This window comes from Lissotriton vulgaris, chromosome 11 (assembly GCF_964263255.1).
Source record: "Lissotriton vulgaris chromosome 11, aLisVul1.2, whole genome shotgun sequence".
Taxonomy (NCBI): Eukaryota; Metazoa; Chordata; class Amphibia; order Caudata; family Salamandridae; genus Lissotriton; species Lissotriton vulgaris.
In genome coordinates, this window is record NC_141699.1 from 483,126,036 (window position 1) to 483,142,303 (window position 16,268).

At 43.6% G+C, this 16,268-nt stretch overlaps 18 non-coding genes across 18 annotated transcripts; all 18 read right to left on the reverse strand.

The window, feature by feature from the left end:
• Window positions 1-955: 955 nt before the first annotated feature.
• TRNAS-CGA (transfer RNA serine (anticodon CGA)) lies at window positions 956-1,037 on the reverse strand. Its single transcript has one exon. It is a non-coding gene; the product is annotated as a tRNA-Ser (tRNA).
• A 547-nt stretch (window positions 1,038-1,584) lies between these two features.
• On the reverse strand, window positions 1,585-1,666 carry TRNAS-UGA (transfer RNA serine (anticodon UGA)). Its single transcript has one exon. It is a non-coding gene; the product is annotated as a tRNA-Ser (tRNA).
• Window positions 1,667-2,210: 544 nt separating this feature from the next.
• TRNAS-CGA (transfer RNA serine (anticodon CGA)) lies at window positions 2,211-2,292 on the reverse strand. Its single transcript has one exon. It is a non-coding gene; the product is annotated as a tRNA-Ser (tRNA).
• A 540-nt stretch (window positions 2,293-2,832) lies between these two features.
• Window positions 2,833-2,914, reverse strand: TRNAS-CGA (transfer RNA serine (anticodon CGA)). The gene has a single exon. It is a non-coding gene; the product is annotated as a tRNA-Ser (tRNA).
• Window positions 2,915-3,460: 546 nt separating this feature from the next.
• TRNAS-CGA (transfer RNA serine (anticodon CGA)) lies at window positions 3,461-3,542 on the reverse strand. Its single transcript has one exon. It is a non-coding gene; the product is annotated as a tRNA-Ser (tRNA).
• Window positions 3,543-4,084: 542 nt separating this feature from the next.
• Window positions 4,085-4,166, reverse strand: TRNAS-UGA (transfer RNA serine (anticodon UGA)). Its single transcript has one exon. It is a non-coding gene; the product is annotated as a tRNA-Ser (tRNA).
• A 546-nt stretch (window positions 4,167-4,712) lies between these two features.
• Window positions 4,713-4,794, reverse strand: TRNAS-CGA (transfer RNA serine (anticodon CGA)). The gene has a single exon. It is a non-coding gene; the product is annotated as a tRNA-Ser (tRNA).
• Window positions 4,795-5,336: 542 nt separating this feature from the next.
• TRNAW-CCA (transfer RNA tryptophan (anticodon CCA)) lies at window positions 5,337-5,418 on the reverse strand. Its single transcript has one exon. It is a non-coding gene; the product is annotated as a tRNA-Trp (tRNA).
• A 542-nt stretch (window positions 5,419-5,960) lies between these two features.
• TRNAS-UGA (transfer RNA serine (anticodon UGA)) lies at window positions 5,961-6,042 on the reverse strand. The gene has a single exon. It is a non-coding gene; the product is annotated as a tRNA-Ser (tRNA).
• Window positions 6,043-7,210: 1,168 nt separating this feature from the next.
• On the reverse strand, window positions 7,211-7,292 carry TRNAS-UGA (transfer RNA serine (anticodon UGA)). Its single transcript has one exon. It is a non-coding gene; the product is annotated as a tRNA-Ser (tRNA).
• Window positions 7,293-7,836: 544 nt separating this feature from the next.
• On the reverse strand, window positions 7,837-7,918 carry TRNAS-CGA (transfer RNA serine (anticodon CGA)). The gene has a single exon. It is a non-coding gene; the product is annotated as a tRNA-Ser (tRNA).
• A 544-nt stretch (window positions 7,919-8,462) lies between these two features.
• On the reverse strand, window positions 8,463-8,544 carry TRNAS-CGA (transfer RNA serine (anticodon CGA)). The gene has a single exon. It is a non-coding gene; the product is annotated as a tRNA-Ser (tRNA).
• A 1,167-nt stretch (window positions 8,545-9,711) lies between these two features.
• TRNAS-CGA (transfer RNA serine (anticodon CGA)) lies at window positions 9,712-9,793 on the reverse strand. The gene has a single exon. It is a non-coding gene; the product is annotated as a tRNA-Ser (tRNA).
• A 544-nt stretch (window positions 9,794-10,337) lies between these two features.
• TRNAS-CGA (transfer RNA serine (anticodon CGA)) lies at window positions 10,338-10,419 on the reverse strand. Its single transcript has one exon. It is a non-coding gene; the product is annotated as a tRNA-Ser (tRNA).
• A 1,794-nt stretch (window positions 10,420-12,213) lies between these two features.
• On the reverse strand, window positions 12,214-12,295 carry TRNAS-UGA (transfer RNA serine (anticodon UGA)). The gene has a single exon. It is a non-coding gene; the product is annotated as a tRNA-Ser (tRNA).
• A 1,794-nt stretch (window positions 12,296-14,089) lies between these two features.
• Window positions 14,090-14,171, reverse strand: TRNAS-CGA (transfer RNA serine (anticodon CGA)). The gene has a single exon. It is a non-coding gene; the product is annotated as a tRNA-Ser (tRNA).
• A 544-nt stretch (window positions 14,172-14,715) lies between these two features.
• TRNAS-CGA (transfer RNA serine (anticodon CGA)) lies at window positions 14,716-14,797 on the reverse strand. The gene has a single exon. It is a non-coding gene; the product is annotated as a tRNA-Ser (tRNA).
• Window positions 14,798-15,338: 541 nt separating this feature from the next.
• TRNAS-CGA (transfer RNA serine (anticodon CGA)) lies at window positions 15,339-15,420 on the reverse strand. Its single transcript has one exon. It is a non-coding gene; the product is annotated as a tRNA-Ser (tRNA).
• Window positions 15,421-16,268: the final 848 nt, after the last annotated feature.

Consider the following 16,268-nt stretch of genomic DNA (forward strand, 5'->3'; position numbering starts at 1 on the left):
CATGTTTCTACCCACTTTTCCCTATATTACGGCGGTGGTAACGGGCCCTTAAGTGTACTAAGAAAGAGTCCAAAAGCCTAAACAAGACATGCTTCATAAAAAAACAGTACTCTTTTCATGACTTGTCTAGATCAGGCAGGACAGGTCCAGACTACAAACCCTTCCGAGCCACCAGCTCTCTAAAACACTTCCTGGGTGTGGAAATTGTCTCAATGTTTACATCTAGTTTGAGTTTTTGCAGTTTAACTCTGTGACTATATGAGGATTGCGTAATGAGAAGTGAACATTTACTTAACTTATCCAAATGGTGTTCATGCAAAATCTCATGACGCTGCAAGCAGGATTCGAACCTATGCTTGGGAACCCCATTGGATTTCAAGACCAACACCTTCACCACTCAGCCATCGCAGCTGCGTGAGTATGATGTCACAGTTGTCGTATACGAGCCATGCACTACTCACGTCATGCCGAGACATAAAAAATAAAGTAACAGAAGGATGGGGCACATACCAGCAGTGCCCTGTTGTCCTCACTTATTTTGCATGCTTTCATACAATTAATAAAAATAGCAATACGCATCACTCAAAGTGAGTGACAGGGCACCGATGAGCGGTAATCAATCACTGCACATTTCTATCCTCATTTCCCTATATTACGGCGGTGGCAACGGGCCCTTAAGTGTACTCAGAAAGAGTCCAAAAGCTTAAACAAGACACGCTTCATAAAAAAAAATTACTCATTTTGGTACTTGTCTAGATCAGGCAGGATAGGTCCAGACTACAAACCCTTCCGAGCCACCTGCTCTCTAAAACACTTCCTAGGTGTGGAAATTGTTTCAATGTTTACATCTAGTTTGAGTTTTTGCCATTTAACTTTGTGACTTGATGAGGATTGCGTAAGGAGAAGTGAACATTTCCTTAACTAAACCAAATGGTGTTCATGCAAACTCACACTACGCTGCAAGCAGGATTCGAGCCTGCGCAGGGAAACCCCATTGGATTTCGAGTCCAACGCCTTATCCACTCGGCCATCGCAGCTGCATGAGTATGATGTCACTGTTGTCGTATACGAGCCATGCTCTGCTCATGTCAGGCCGAGACCAAAAAAATAAAGTAACGGAAGGACGGGGCACGTACCAGCAGTGCCCTGTTGTCCTCAATTATTTTGAATGCTTTCATACAATTAATAAAAATAGCAACAAGCACCACTCAAAGTGAGTGACAGGGCACAGATGAGCGGTAATCAATCACTGCGCATTTCTACCCTCTTTTCCCTATATTACGGTGGTGGTACGGGCCCTTAAGTGTACTAAGAAAGAGTCCAAAAGCCTAAACAAGACACGCTTCATTAAAAAAAAAAAATTACTCTTTTCGTGACTTGTCTAGATCATGCAGGACAGGTCCAGACTACGAACCCTTCCGAGGCACCTGCTCTCTAAAATACTTCCTGGGTGTGGAAATTGTCTCAATGTTTATATCTAGTTTGAGTTTTTGCCGTTTAACTCTGTGTCTTGATGAAGATTGCGTAACAAGAAGTGAACATTTACTTAACTAAACCAAATGGTGTTCATGCAAAATCTCATGACGCTGCAAGCAGGATTCGAACCTACGTGGGGAAACCCCATTGGATTTCAAGTCCAACGCCTTAACCACTCGGCCATCGCAGCTGCGTGAGTATGATGTCACAGTTGTCGTATACGAGCCATGCACTAATCACGTCAGGCCGAGACATAAAAAATAAAGTAACAGAAGGACGGGGCACGTACCAGAAGTGCCCTGTTGTCCTCACTTATTTTGCATGCTTTCATACAATTAATAAAAATAGCAATACGCATCACTCAAAGTGAGTGACAGGGCACCGATGAGCGGTAATCAATCACTGCACATTTCTATCCTCGTTTCCCTATATTACGGCGGTGGCAACGGGCCCTTAAGTGTACTCAGAAAGAGTCCAAAAGCTTAAACAAGACACGCTTCATAAAAAAAAAGTACTCTTTTCATGACTTGTCTAGATCAGGCAGGACAGGTCCAGACTACGAACCCTTCCGAGCCACCTGCTCTCTAAAACACTTCCTGAGTGTGGAAATTGTCTCAATGTTTACATCTAGTTTGAGTTTGTGCAGTTTAACTCTGTGACTTGATGAGGATTGCGTAATCAGAAGTGAACATTTACTTAACTGAACCAAATGGTGTTCATGCAAAATCACACTACGCTGCAAGCAGGATTCGAACCTGCGCCGGGAAACCCCATTGGATTTCGAGTCCAACGCCTTATCCACTCGGCCATCGCAGCTGCATGAGTATGATGTCACTGTTGTCGTATACGAGCCATACTCTGCTCATGTCAGGCCGAGACCAAAAAATAAAGTAACAGAAGGACGGGGCACGTACCAGAAGTGCCCTGTTGTCCTCACTTATTTTGCATGCTTTAATACAATTAATAAAAATAGCAACATGCATCACTCAAAGTGAGTGAAAGGGCACAGATGAGTGGTAATCAATCACTGCATGTTTCTACCCACTTTTCCCTATATTACGGCGGTGGTAACGGGCCCTTAAGTGTACTAAGAAAGAGTCCAAAAGCCTAAACAAGACATGCATCATAAAAAAAGTACTCTTTTCATGACTTGTCTAGATCAGGCAGGACAGGTCCAGACTACAAACCCTTCCGAGCCACCAGCTCTCTAAAACAATTCCCGGGTGTGGAAATTGTCTCAATGTTTACATCTAGTTTGAGTTTTTTCCATTTAACTCTGTGACTTGATGAGGATTGCGAACGAGAAGTGAACATTTCCTTAACTAAACCAAATGGTGTTCATGCAAAATCACACTACGCTGCAAGCAGGATTCAAACCTGCGCAAGGAAACCCCTTTGGATTTCGAGTCCAACGCCTTAACCACTCGGCCATCGCAGCTGCATGAGTATGATGTCACTGTTGTCGTATACGAGCCATACTCTGCTCATGTCAGGCCGAGACCAAAAAATAAAGTAACAGAAGGACGGGGCACGTACCAGCAGTGCCCTGTTGTCCTCACTTATTTTGCATGCTTTCATACAATTAATAAAAATAGCAACATGCATCACTCAAAGTGAGTGAAAGGGCACAGATGAGTTTTAATCAATCATTGAGCATTTCTACCCTCTTTTCCCTATATTACGGCAGTGGTAACGGGCCCTTAAGTGTACTAAGAAAGAGTCCAAAAGCCTAAACAAGACACGCTTCATAAAAAAAATTAATTACTCTTTTCGTGACTTGTCTAGATCATGCAGGACAGGTCCAGACTACGAACCCTTCCGAGGCACCTGCTCTCTAAAACACTTCCTGAGTGTGGAAATTGTCTCAATGTTTACATCTAGTTTGAGTTTTTGCAGTTTAACTCTGTGACTTGATGAGGATTGCGTAATGAGAAGTGAACATTTACTTAACTAAACCAAATGGTGCTCATGCAAAATCACACTACGTTGCAAGCAGGATTCGAACTTGTGCAGGGAAACCCCATTGGATTTCGAGTCCAACGCCTTAACCACTCGGCCATCGCAGCTGCATGTTTATGATGTCAATGTTGTCGTATACGAGCCATGCTCTGCTCATGTCAGGCCGAGACCAAAAAATAAAGTAACAGAAGGACGGGGCACGTACCAGCAGTGCCCTGTTGTCCTCACTTATTTTGCATGCTTTCATACAATTAATAAAAATAGCAACATGCATCACTCAAAGTGAGTGAAAGGGCACAGATGAGTGGTAATCAATCACTGCATGTTTCTACCCACTTTTCCCTATATTACGGCGGTGGTAACGGGCCCTTAAGTGTACTAAGAAAGAGTCCAAAAGCCTAAACAAGACATGCTTCATAAAACAAAGTACTCTTTTCATGACTTGTCTAGATCAGGCAGGACAGGTCCAGACTACAAACCCTTCCGAGCCACCAGCTCTCTAAAACACTTCCTGGTTGCGGAAATTGTCTGAATGTTTACATCTAGTTTGAGTTTTTTCCATTTAACTCTGTGACTTGATGAGGACTGCGTAACGAGAAGTGAACATTTACTTAACTAAACCAAATGGTGTTCATGCAAAATCACACTATGCTGCAAGCAGGATTCAAACCTGCGCATGGAAACCCCATTGGATTTCAAGTCCAACGCCTTAACCACTCGGCCATCGCAGCTGCATGAGTATGATGTCACTGTTGTCGTATATGAGCCATACGCTGCTCACGTCAGGCCGAGACCTAAAAATTAAAGTAACAGCAGGACGGGGCACGTACCAGCAGTGCCCTGTATCCCCCACTTATTTTGAATGCTTTCATACAATTAATAAAAATAGCAACAAGCATCACTGAAAGTGAGTGACAGGGCACAGATGAGCGGTAATCAATCACTGCACATTTCTACCCTCTTTTCCCCATATTACGGTGGTGGTAACGGGCCCTTAAGTGTACTAAGAAAGAGTCCAAAAGCCTAAACAAGACACGCTTCATAAAAATAATAATTACTCTTTTCGTGACTTGTCTAGATCATGCAGGACAGGTCCAGACTACGAACCCTTCCGAGGCACCTGCTCTCTAAAATACTTCCTGGGTGTGGAAATTGTCTGAATGTTTATATCTAGTTTGAGTTTTTGCCGTTTAACTCTGTGACTTGATGAGGATTGCGTAACAAGAAGTGAACATTTACTTAACTAAACCAAATGGTGTTCATGCAAAATCACACTACGCTGCAAGCAGGATTCGAACCTGCACAGGGAAACCCCATTGGATTTCGAGTCCAACGCCTTAACCACTCGGCCATCGCAGCTGCGTGAGTATGATGTCACAGTTGTCGTATACGAGCCATGCACTACTCACGTCAGGCCGAGACATAAAAAATAAAGTAACAGAAGGACGGGGCATGTACCAGCAGTGCCCTGTTGTCCTCACTTATTTTGCATGCTTTCATACAATTAATAAAAATAGCAATACGCATCACTCAAAGTGAGTGACAGGGCACCGATGAGCGGTAATCAATCACTGCACATTTCTTTCCTTGTTTCCCTATATTACGGCGGTGGCAACGGGCCCTTAAGTGTACTCAGAAAGAGTCCAAAAGCTTAAACAAGACACGCTTCATAAAAAAAGTACTCTTTTCATGACTTGTCTAGATCAGGCAGGACAGGTCCAGACTACGAACCCTTCCGAGCCACCTGCTCTCTAAAACACTTCCTGAGTGTGGAAATTGTCTCAATGTTTACATCTAGTTTGAGTTTTTGCAGTTTAACTCTGTGACTTGATGAGGATTGGGTAATGAGAAGTGAACATTTACTTAACTATACCAAATGGTGTTCATGCAAAATCACACTACGCTGCAAGCAGGATTCAAACCTGCGCAGGGAAACCCCATTGGATTTGGAGTCCAACGCCTTAACCACTCGGCCATCGCAGCTGCATGAGTATGATGTCACTGTTGTCGTATACGAGCCATGCTCTGCTCATGTCAGGCCGAGACCAAAAAAATAAAGTAACGGAAGGACGGGGCACGTACCAGCAGTGCCCTGTTGTCCTCACTTATTTTGCATGCTTTCATACAATTAATAAAAATAGCAACATGCATCACTCAAAGTGAGTGAAAGGGCACAGATGAGTGGTAATCAATCACTGCATGTTTCTACCCACTTTTCCCTATATTACGGCGGTGGTAACGGGCCCTTAAGTGTACTAAGAAAGAGTCCAAAAGCCTAAACAAGACATGCATCATAAAAAAAGTACTCTTTTCATGACTTGTCTAGATCAGGCAGGACAGGTCCAGACTACGAACCCTTCCGAGCCACCTGCTCTCCAAAACACTTCCTGGGTGTGGAAATTGTTTCAATGTTTACATCTAGTTTGAGTTTTTGCCATTTAACTTTGTGACTTGATGAGGATTGCGTAACGAGAAGTGAACATTTCCTTAACTAAACTAAATGGTGTTCATGCAAAATCTCATGCCGCTGCAAGCAGGATTCGAACCTACATGGGGAAACCCCATTGGATTTCAAGTCCAACGCCTTAACCACTCGGCCATCGCAGCTGCGTGAGTATGATGTCACGGTTGTCGTATACGAGCCATGCGCTACTCATGTCAGGTCGAGACCTAAAAAATAAAGTAATGGAAGGACGGGGCACATACCAGCAGTGCCCTGTTGTCCTCACTTATTTCGCATACTTTCATACAATTAATAAAAATAGCAATATGCATCACCCAAAATGAGTGACAGGGCACAGATGAGCGGTAATCAATCACTGCACATTTCTACCCTCGTTTCCATATATTACGGCGGTGGCAACGGGCCCTTAAGTGTACTCAGAAAGAGTCCAAAAGCCTAAACAAGATACGCTTCATAAAAAAAATTACTCATTTCGTAACTTGTCTAGATCAGGCAGGATAGGTCCAGACTACAAACCCTTCCGAGCCACCTGCTCTCTAAAACACTTCCTAGGTGTGGAAATTATTCCAATGTTGACATCTAGTTTGAGTTTTTGCGGTTTAACTCTGTGACTTGATGAGGATTGCGTAACAAGAAGTAAACATTTACTTAACTAAACCAAATGGTGTTCATGCAAAATCTCATGACGCTGCAAGCAGGATTCGAACCTACGCGGGGAAACCCCATTGGATTTCAAGTCAAACGCCTTAACCACACGGCCATCGCAGCTGCGTGAGTATGATGTCACAGTTGTCGTATACGAGCCATGCACTACTCACGTCAGGCTGAGACATAAAAAATAAAGTAACAGAAGGACGGGGCACGTACCAGCCGTGCCCTGTTGTCCTCACTTATTTTGCATGCTTTCATACAATTAATAAAAATAGCAACATGCATCACTCAAAGTGAGTGACAGGGCACCGATGAGCGGTAATCAATCACTGCACATTTCTATCCTCGTTTCCCTATATTACGGCGGTGGCAACGGGCCCTTAAGTGTACTCAGAAAGAGTCCAAAAGCTTAAACAAGACACGCTTCATAAAAAAAAGTACTCTTTTCATGACTTGTCTAGATCAGGCAGGACAGGTCCAGACTACGAACCCTTCCGAGCCACCTGCTCTCTAAAACACTTCCTGGGTGTGGAAATTGTCTCAATGTTTACATCTAGTTTGAGTTTTTGCAGTTTAACTCTGTGACTTGATGAGGATTGCGTAATGAGAAGTGAACATTTACTTAACTTAACCAAATGGTGTTCATGCAAAATCTAATGCCGCTGCAAGCAGGATTCGAACCTACGCGGGGAAACCCCATTGGATTTCAAGACCAACGCCTTAACCACTCGGCCATCGCAGCTGCGTGAGTATGATGTCACAGTTGTCGTATACGAGCCATGCACTACTCACGTCAGGCCGAGACATAAAAAATAAAGTAACAGAAGGACGGGGCACGTACCAGCAGTGCCCTGTTGTCCTCACTTATTTTGCATTCTTTCATACAATTAATAAAAATAGCAATACGCATCACTCAACGTGAGTGACAGGGCACTGATGAGCGGTAATCAATCACTGCACATTTCTATCCTCGTTTCCCTATATTACGGCGGTGGCAACGGGCCCTTAAGTGTACTCAGAAAGAGTCCAAAAGCTTAAACAAGACACGCTTCATAAAAAAAAATTACTCATTTCGTAACTTGTCTAGATCAGGCAGGATAGGTCCAGACTACAAACCCTTCCGAGCCACCAGCTCTCTAAAACACTTCCTAGGTGTGGAAATTGTTTCAATGTTTACATCTAGTTTGAGTTTTTGCCATTTAACTTTGTGACTTGATGAGGATTGCGTAATGAGAAGTGAACATTTCCTTAACTAAACCAAATGGTATTCATGCAAAATCACACTACGCTGCAAGCAGGATTCGAGCCTGCGCAGGGAAACCCCATTGGATTTCGAGTCCAACGCCTTAACCACTCGGCCATCACAGCTGCATGAGTATGATGTCACTGTTGTCGTATACGAGCCAAGCTCTGCTCATGTCAGGCCGAGACCAAAAAAATAAAGTAACGGAAGGACGGGGCACGTACCAGCAGTGCCCTGATGTCCTCACTTATTTTGCATGCTTTCATACAATTATTAAAAATAGCAACATGCATCACTCAAAGTGAGTGAAAGGGCACAGATGAGTGGTAATCAATCACTGCATGTTTCTACCCACTTTTCCCTATATTACGGCGGTGGTAACGGGCCCTTAAGTGTACTAAGAAAGAGTCCAAAAGCCTAAACAAGACATGCTTCATAAAAAAAAAGTACTCTTTTCATGACTTGTCTAGATCAGGCAGGACAGGTCCAGACTACAAACCCTTCTGAGCCACCAGCTCTCTAAAACACTTCCTGGGTGTGGAAATTGTGTCAATGTTTACATCTAGTTTGAGTTTTTGCAGTTTAACTCTGTGACTTGATGAGGATTGGGTAATGAGAAGTGAACATTTACTTAACTATACCAAATGGTGTTCATGCAAAATCACACTACGCTGCAAGCAGGATTCGAACCTGCGCAGGGAAACCCCATTGGATTTCGAGTCCAACGCCTTAACCACTCGGCCATCGCAGCTGCATGAGTATGATGTCACTGTTGTCGTATACGAGCCATGCTCTGCTCATGTCAGGCGGAGACCAAAAAAATAAAGTAACGGAAGGACGGGGCACGTACCAGCAGTGCCCTGTTGTCCTCACTTATTTTGCATGCTTTCATACAATTAATAAAAATAGCAACATGCATCACTCAAAGTGAGTGAAAGGGCACAGATGAGTGGTAATCAATCACTGCATGTTTCTACCCACTTTTCCCTATATTACGGCGGTGGTAGCGGGCCCTTAAGTGTACTAAGAAAGAGTCCAAAAGCCTAAACAAGACATGCATCATAAAAAAAAGTACTCTTTTCATGACTTGTCTAGATCAGGCAGGACAGGTCCAGACTACAAACCCTTCCGAGCCACCAGCTCTCTAAAACACTTCCTGGGTGTGGAAATTGTCTCAATGTTTACATCTAGTTTGAGTTTTTTCCATTTAACTCTGTGACTTGATGAGGATTGCGAACGAGAAGTGAACATTTCCTTAACTAAACCAAATGGTGTTCATGCAAAATCACACTACGCTGCAAGCAGGATTCGAACCTGCACAGGGAAACCCCATTGGATTTAGAGTCCAACGCCTTAACCACTCGGCCATCGCAGCTGCATGAGTATGATGTCACTGTTGTCGTATACGAGCCATACTCTGCTCATGTCAGGCCGAGACCAAAAAATAAAGTAACAGAAGGACAGGGCACGTACCAGCAGTGCCCTGTTGTCCTCACTTATTTTGCATGCTTTCATACAATTAATAAAAATAGCAATACGCATCACTCAACGTGAGTGACAGGGCACTGATGGGCGGTAATCAATCACTGCACATTTCTATCCTCGTTTCCCTATATTACGGCGGTGGCAACGGGCCCTTAAGTGTACTCAGAAAGAGTCCAAAAGCTTAAACAAGACACGCTTCATAAAAAAAAATTACTCATTTCGTAACTTGTCTAGATCAGGCAGGATAGGTCCAGACTACAAACCCTTCCGAGCCACCAGCTCTCTAAAACACTTCCTAGGTGTGGAAATTGTTTCAATGTTTACATCTAGTTTGAGTTTTTGCCATTTAACTTTGTGACTTGATGAGGATTGCGTAATGAGAAGTGAACATTTCCTTAACTAAACCAAATGGTATTCATGCAAAATCACACTACGCTGCAAGCAGGATTCGAGCCTGCGCAGGGAAACCCCATTGGATTTCGAGTCCAACGCCTTAACCACTCGGCCATCACAGCTGCATGAGTATGATGTCACTGTTGTCGTATACGAGCCAAGCTCTGCTCATGTCGGGCCGAGACCAAAAAAATAAAGTAACGGAAGGACGGGGCACGTACCAGCAGTGCCCTGATGTCCTCACTTATTTTGCATGCTTTCATACAATTATTAAAAATAGCAACATGCATCACTCAAAGTGAGTGAAAGGGCACAGATGAGTGGTAATCAATCACTGCATGTTTCTACCCACTTTTCCCTATATTACGGCGGTGGTAACGGGCCCTTAAGTGTACTAAGAAAGAGTCCAAAAGCCTAAACAAGACATGCTTCATAAAAAAAAAGTACTCTTTTCATGACTTGTCTAGATCAGGCAGGACAGGTCCAGACTACAAACCCTTCTGAGCCACCAGCTCTCTAAAACACTTCCTGGGTGTGGAAATTGTGTCAATGTTTACATCTAGTTTGAGTTTTTGCAGTTTAACTCTGTGACTTGATGAGGATTGGGTAATGAGAAGTGAACATTTACTTAACTATACCAAATGGTGTTCATGCAAAATCACACTACGCTGCAAGCAGGATTCGAACCTGCGCAGGGAAACCCCATTGGATTTCGAGTCCAACGCCTTAACCACTCGGCCATCGCAGCTGCATGAGTATGATGTCACTGTTGTCGTATACGAGCCATGCTCTGCTCATGTCAGGCGGAGACCAAAAAAATAAAGTAACGGAAGGACGGGGCACGTACCAGCAGTGCCCTGTTGTCCTCACTTATTTTGCATGCTTTCATACAATTAATAAAAATAGCAACATGCATCACTCAAAGTGAGTGAAAGGGCACAGATGAGTGGTAATCAATCACTGCATGTTTCTACCCACTTTTCCCTATATTACGGCGGTGGTAGCGGGCCCTTAAGTGTACTAAGAAAGAGTCCAAAAGCCTAAACAAGACATGCATCATAAAAAAAAGTACTCTTTTCATGACTTGTCTAGATCAGGCAAAACAGGTCCAGACTACAAACCCTTCCGAGCCACCAGCTCTCTAAAACACTTCCTGGGTGTGGAAATTGTCTCAATGTTTACATCTAGTTTGAGTTTTTTCCATTTAACTCTGTGACTTGATGAGGATTGCGAACGAGAAGTGAACATTTCCTTAACTAAACCAAATGGTGTTCATGCAAAATCACACTACGCTGCAAGCAGGATTCGAACCTGCACAGGGAAACCCCATTGGATTTAGAGTCCAACGCCTTAACCACTCGGCCATCGCAGCTGCATGAGTATGATGTCACTGTTGTCGTATACGAGCCATACTCTGCTCATGTCAGGCCGAGACCAAAAAATAAAGTAACAGAAGGACGGGGCACGTACCAGCAGTGCCCTGTTGTCCTCACTTATTTTGCATGCTTTCATACAATTAATAAAAATAGCAACATGCATCACTCAAAGTGAGTGAAAGGGCACAGATGAGTGGTAATCAATCATTGTGCATTTCTACCCTCTTTTCCCTATATTACGGCGGTGGTAACGGGCCCTTAAGTGTACTAAGAAAGAGTCCAAAAGCCTAAACAAGACACGCTTCATAAAAAAAATTAATTACTCTTTTCGTGACTTGTCTAGATCATGCAGGACAGGTCCAGACTACGAACCCTTCCGAGGCACCTGCTCTCTAAAACACTTCCTGGGTGTGGAAATTGTCTCAATGTTTACATCTAGTTTGAGTTTTTGCCCTTTAACTCTGTGACTTGATGAGGATTGCGTAACAAGAAGTAAACATTTACTTAACTAAACCAAATGGTGTTCATGCAAAATCTCATGACGCTGCAAGCAGAATTCGAACCTACGCGGGGAAACCCCATTTGATTTCAAGTCCAACGCCTTAACCACTCGGCCATCGCAGCTGCGTGAGTATGATGTTACAGTTGTCGTATACGAGCCATGCACTACTCACGTCAGGCCAAAACATAAAAAATAAAGTAACAGAAGGACGGGGCACGTACCAGCATTGCCCTGTTGTCCTCACTTATTTTGCATGCTTTCATACAATTAATAAAAATAGCAATACGCATCACTCAAAGTGAGTGACAGGGCACCGATGAGCGGTAATCAATCACTGCACATTTCTATCCTCGTTTCCCTAAATTACGGCGGTGGCAACGGGCCCTTAAGTGTACTCAGAAAGAGACCAAAAGCTTAAACAAGACACGCTTCATAAAAAAAAGTACTCTTTTCATGACTTGTCTAGATCAGGCAGGACAGGTCCAGACTACGAACCCTTCCGAGCCACCTGCTCTCCAAAACACTTCCTGGGTGTGGAAATTGTTTCAATGTTTACATCTAGTTTGAGTTTTTGCCATTTAACTTTGTGACTTGATGAGGATTGCGTAACGGAAGTGAACATTTCCTTAACTAAACTAAATGGTGTTCATGCAAAATCGCATGCCGCTGCAAGCAGGATTCGAACCTACATGGGGAAACCCCATTGGATTTCAAGTCCAACGCCTTAACCACTCGGCCATCGCAGCTGCGTGAGTATGATGTCACGGTTGTCGTATACGAGCCATGCGCTACTCATGTCAGGTCGAGACCTAAAAAATAAAGTAATGGAAGGACGGGGCACATACCAGCAGTGCCCTGTTGTCCTCACTTATTTCGCATACTTTCATACAATTAATAAAAATAGCAATATGCATCACCCAAAATGAGTGACAGGGCACAGATGAGCGGTAATCAATCACTGCACATTTCTACCCTCGTTTCCATATATTACGGCGGTGGCAACGGGCCCTTAAGTGTACTCAGAAAGAGTCCAAAAGCCTAAACAAGATACGCTTCATAAAAAAAATTACTCATTTCGTAACTTGTCTATTACAGGCAGGATAGGTCCAGACTACAAACCCTTCCGAGCCACCTGCTCTCTAAAACACTTCCTAGGTGTGGAAATTATTTCAATGTTGACATCTAGTTTGAGTTTTTGCGGTTTAACTCTGTGACTTGATGAGGATTGCGTAACAAGAAGTAAACATTTACTTAACTAAACCAAATGGTGTTCATGCAAAATCTCATGACGCTGCAAGCAGGATTCGAACCTACGCGGGGAAACCCCATTGGATTTCAAGTCAAACGCCTTAACCACACGGCCATCGCAGCTGCGTGAGTATGATGTCACAGTTGTCGTATACGAGCCATGCACTACTCACGTCAGGCCGAGACATAAAAAATAAAGTAACAGAAGGACGGGGCACGTACCAGCCGTGCCCTGTTGTCCTCACTTATTTTGCATGCTTTCATACAATTAATAAAAATAGCAACATGCATCACTCAAAGTGAGTGACAGGGCACCGATGAGCGGTAATCAATCACTGCACATTTCTATCCTCGTTTCCCTATATTACGGCGGTGGCAACGGGCCCTTAAGTGTACTCAGAAAGAGTCCAAAAGCTTAAACAAGACACGCTTCATAAAAAAAAGTACTCTTTTCATGACTTGTCTAGATCAGGCAGGACAGGTCCAGACTACGAACCCTTCCGAGCCACCTGCTCTCTAAAACACTTCCTGGGTGTGGAAATTGTCTCAATGTTTACATCTAGTTTGAGTTTTTGCAGTTTAACTCTGTGACTTGATGAGGATTGCGTAATGAGAAGTGAACATTTACTTAACTTAACCAAATGGTGTTCATGCAAAATCTAATGCCGCTGCAAGCAGGATTCGAACATACGCGGGGAAACCCCATTGGATTTCAAGACCAACGCCTTAACCACTCGGCCATCGCAGCTGCGTGAGTATGATGTCACAGTTGTCGTATACGAGCCATGCACTACTCACGTCAGGCCGAGACATAAAAAATAAAGTAACAGAATGACGGGGCACGTACCAGCAGTGCCCTGTTGTCCTCACTTATTTTGCATGCTTTCATACAATTAATAAAAATAGCAATACGCATCACTCAACGTGAGTGACAGGGCACTGATGAGCGGTAATCAATCACTGCACATTTCTATCCTCGTTTCCCTATATTACGGCGGTGGCAACGGGCCCTTAAGTGTACTCAGAAAGAGTCCAAAAGCTTAAACAAGACACGCTTCATAAAAAAAAATTACTAATTTCGTAACTTGTCTAGATCAGGCAGGATAGGTCCAGACTACAAACCCTTCCGAGCCACCTGCTCTCTAAAACACTTCCTAGGTGTGGAAATTGTTTCAATGTTTACATCTAGTTTGAGTTTTTGCCATTTAACTTTGTGACTTGATGAGGATTGCGTAACGAGAAGTGAACATTTCCTTAACTAAACCAAATGGTATTCATGCAAAATCACACTACGCTGCAAGCAGGATTCGAGCCTGCGCAGGGAAACCCCATTGGATTTCGAGTCCAACGCCTTACCCACTCGGCCATCACAGCTGCATGAGTATGATGTCACTGTTGTCGTATACGAGCCATGCTCTGCTCATGTCAGGCCGAGACCAAAAAAATAAAGTAACGGAAGGACGGGGCACGTACCAGCAGTGCCCTGTTGTCCTCACTTATTTTGCATGCTTTCATACAATTAATAAAAATAGCAATACGCATCACTCAAAGTGAGTGACAGGGCACCGATGAGCGGTAATCAATCACTGCACATTTCTATCCTCGTTTCCCTATATTACGGCGGTGGCAACGGGCCCTTAAGTGTACTCAGAAAGAGTCCAAAAGCTTAAACAAGACACGCTTCATAAAAAAAAAGTACTCTTTTCATGACTTGTCTAGATCAGGCAGGACAGGTCCAGACTACGAACCCTTCCGAGCCACCTGCTCTCTAAAACACTTCCTGAGTGTGGAAATTGTCTCAATGTTTACATCTAGTTTGAGTTTTTGCAGTTTAACTCTGTGACTTGATGAGGATTGCGTAATGAGAAGTGAACATTTACTTAACTAAACCAAATGGTGTTCATGCAAAATCACACTACGCTGCAAGCAGGATTCGAACCTGCGCAGGGAAACCCCATTGGATTTCGAGTCCAACGCCTTAACCACTCGGCCATCGCAGCTGCATGAGTATGATGTCACTGTTGTCGTATATACGAGCCATACTCTGCTCATGTCAGGCCGAGACCAAAAAATAAAGTAACAGAAGGACGGGGCACGTACCAGCAGTGCCCTGTTGTCCTCACTTATTTTGCATGCTTTAATACAATTAATAAAAATAGCAACATGCATCACTCAAAGTGAGTGAAAGGGCACAGATGAGTGGTAATCAATCACTGCATGTTTCTACCCACTTTTCCCTATATTACGGCGGTGGTAACGGGCCCTTAAGTGTACTAAGAAAGAGTCCAAAAGCCTAAACAAGACATGCATCATAAAAAAGTACTCTTTTCATGACTTGTCTAGATCAGGCAGGACAGGTCCAGACTACAAACCCTTCCGAGCCACCAGCTCTCTAAAACAATTCCTGGGTGTGGAAATTGTCTCAATGTTTACATCTAGTTTGAGTTTTTTCCATTTAACTCTGTGACTTGATGAGGATTGCGAACGAGAAGTGAACATTTCCTTAACTAAACCAAATGGTGTTCATGCAAAATCACACTACGCTGCAAGCAGGATTCAAACCTGCGCAAGGAAACCCCTTTGGATTTCGAGTCCAACGCCTTAACCACTCGGCCATCGCAGCTGCATGAGTATGATGTCACTGTTGTCGTATACGAGCCATACTCTGCTCATGTCAGGCCGAGACCAAAAAATAAAGTAACAGAAGGACGGGGCACGTACCAGCAGTGCCCTGTTGTCCTCACTTATTTTGCATGCTTTCATACAATTAATAAAAATAGCAACATGCATCACTCAAAGTGAGTGAAAGGGCACAGATGAGTTTTAATCAATCATTGAGCATTTCTACCCTCTTTTCCCTATATTACGGCGGTGGTAACGGGCCCTTAAGTGTACTAAGAAAGAGTCCAAAAGCCTAAACAAGACACGCTTCATAAAAAAAATTAATTACTCTTTTCGTGACTTGTCTAGATCATGCAGGACAGGTCCAGACTACGAACCCTTCCGAGGCACCTGCTCTCTAAAACACTTCCTGGGTGTGGAAATTGTCTCAATGTTTACATCTAGTTTGAGTTTTTGCCGTTTAACTCTGTGACTTGATGAGGATTGCGTGCCGTTTACATCTAGTTTGAGTTTTTGCCATTTAACTTTGTGACTTGATGAGGATTGCGTAACGAGAAGTGAACATTTCCTTAACTAAACCAAATGGTGTTCATGCAAAATCACACTACGCTGCAAGCAGGATTCGAGCCTGCGCAGTGAAACCCCATTGGATTTCAAGACCAACGCCTTAACCACTCGGCCATCGCAGCTGCGTGAGTATGATGTCACAGTTGTCGTATACGAGCCATGCACTACTCACGTCAGGCCGAGACATAAAAAATAAAGTAACAGAAGGACAGGGCACGTACCAGCAGTGCCCTGTTGTCCTCACTTATTTTGCATGCTTTCATACAATTAATAAAAATAGCA